General features: G+C 32.5%; 1 long non-coding RNA gene across 5 annotated transcripts in view; it reads right to left on the reverse strand.

Annotated features, from left to right (window-relative positions):
• Positions 1-2,299, reverse strand: part of LOC112154408 — a 67,883-nt gene that overhangs the window by 34,593 nt on the left and 30,991 nt on the right. The gene's annotated exons all lie outside the window — the stretch shown is intronic.

Below are 2,299 nucleotides of genomic sequence, written 5' to 3' on the forward strand. Positions count from 1 at the left end.
AACTCAATCACACTTTTGACAATTTCTGCAATCTTGGTATCAAATCGTTCTGCTCATTAACAACATCATTGCTGGTATTTTTGGTTTTTGTAAATTTGACAGTTTTTAAGATATTAAACAATTTATGCAATTAAAACAATCCAGCATGTTCAGGAAATTTAATGCAATTTTTCCTTTTTTTCCAAACAAAATTCACATTCACTTTAAAACTTGAGCTACATTGGTATTAAAACGTTCAGCATGTAAAGGACATTAATACTGCTGAGGTTTTTAAGGTTAATTTTGAGTTTAGCTAATAATTTAACAACATGCTAGTATATTTCAATAATGTAGCATCTAATGGAGTTTTTCAGACTATTCTTGAGTTTAGTTAATATTTTAGCACTGTGCTAACATGTTTGGCTAATTTGGTATCTATTGAGGTTTTTTGGGCTAATTCTGAGTTTCACTAATATTTTAGCAACAGGTTAGCTTTTTGGACATATACTGAGGTTTCTAAGGCTAATTCTAAGTTAAGCTAGTATCTTAGCAATGTGCTAGCTGTTTTAGTATACACTGAAGATTTTTAAGCTAATTATGAGTTAAGCTAGTATTTTAGCAATGTGCTAAGACAAAGACAAGTACATAATTTCAGAAGTAAATTGGAAGAAAACATTTTATTATTGCTGTGTAAAGTTATTATTAGAAGTTTTCATGTACAAATATGTTGTCTTTTGATCCAGTTGTTTGTTAAGCTCAAAGACATTCCTGAAAGTCTCATCACTGCAGGCCTCTTTTCACGTGAAATAGTTAATATTTTTGTCACTGCAATCCCGAACATATATTCAGTCATTTCTTTATATGCGTATAGTGTCAACAAGGCAGAGATGCAAAAGACAAAATGAGAAGAGAGGAGAGAGAGGGAGCTTGTAAATGAAGTAAGTCAAGGTGAAACCATAATTGAGGGTGATGCAAAATTCAATCATCTCTATTAGCTCACTTCATTATCTTGGTCGAAGTATTCTAATGGCGCCATTATCTCTGGTGCACAGTACATCTTTTCAGTTGTTTCGTTGTTTGCTTTCTCATCGCTTGCTCCATAAAAATGATTGGAAATTAAAAAAAAAATGAAAATGTCTGACAATTTATAAGCATAAACTTACATGCTGACTTTGGTGGGAGCAACAAAGAAAAAAACAGTTCTACAGCTATTTAAAAATCTCTTAAACTGATGTTTTTTTCTATGAAATTGATTGTCTTATTGACAGGGCGATTTTAGACAGATTAGCATTGATTGTCCACAAAATGAAATTGAAAGCTCATCTTGGAGAAACCTAAAAATTGAATAGTAGGACAGTTTTTAAGTTTTTTCCCTCCCAAAAAAATATTACAGTTTTGGAGACTTGAGCCTCAACAGCCCTGCTTATTTAGGGATTAAAATTGTACCCTTAAAAAGAATGAATCAAGAAATAGTTATAAAAAAGAAACATTGTGTGTATGAAGCATAATGCAAGCCCGTATTGATGTAAAAATTCAAATCAAAACACAATCCAGGTCCAATAACTATAACCCAATGAGTTCAAGAAGCGGAGGTCAGTCAGGAACAGCGGGGACATGTTTAAATACAAAGACTGGAACATGTCAGACACTTTCAACAAACTGAAGACTTGTAAGACTAAAACTGAGCAATTTATAAAGCAGGACTTATAAATGGCATGACAATGTTTCAGTGGATGGGAAGCAAACAAGACCAAAAAGGGGTTGAAAGCCAAACTCCTTTCAAAGAGAAGTATAAAAGTTTTTTTTTTTCCCATTAATACTCCTTGATCTTGTCAGTAATTATTTAAAAAAACTGGATGTCATTTTATGCTATTTTGGAGTTTAGCTAGTATTTAAGCAACGAGCTAGATTTTTTTTGGCTAATTTGGCATTTACTGAGGTTTTTTGGGCTAAATCAGAGTTTAGTTCATATTTAATCAACACACTAAATATGTTTGCAAAATTGGTATTTATTAGGGAATTCTAATTAATTTTACTACAAATTTTTCCAAAATCTATGTCAACTTCAGCGCACTTTGTAATACTTTAACGAAATTTCCAGTCTTTTAGCAAATGTAACATTTTGCAAGTAGCTTTTGCATTTTCAGCAAATCCCCTCAGCAATTAGAGCAAATTGCATCACCATTTCCAGCAAAAAGCTTCAGCATCTTCAGCTAATACTTTCACCAAAAAACATTTAACCCTTCCGCTCTCTTTGGGGTCCAGTTGACTCCAACCACATATTGATATGTGATTTCTTCCATGACAAAGGTGGACAGGA

Source organism: Oryzias melastigma, linkage group LG19, assembly GCF_002922805.2.
Source record: "Oryzias melastigma strain HK-1 linkage group LG19, ASM292280v2, whole genome shotgun sequence".
NCBI classification, from domain to species: domain Eukaryota; kingdom Metazoa; phylum Chordata; class Actinopteri; order Beloniformes; family Adrianichthyidae; genus Oryzias; species Oryzias melastigma.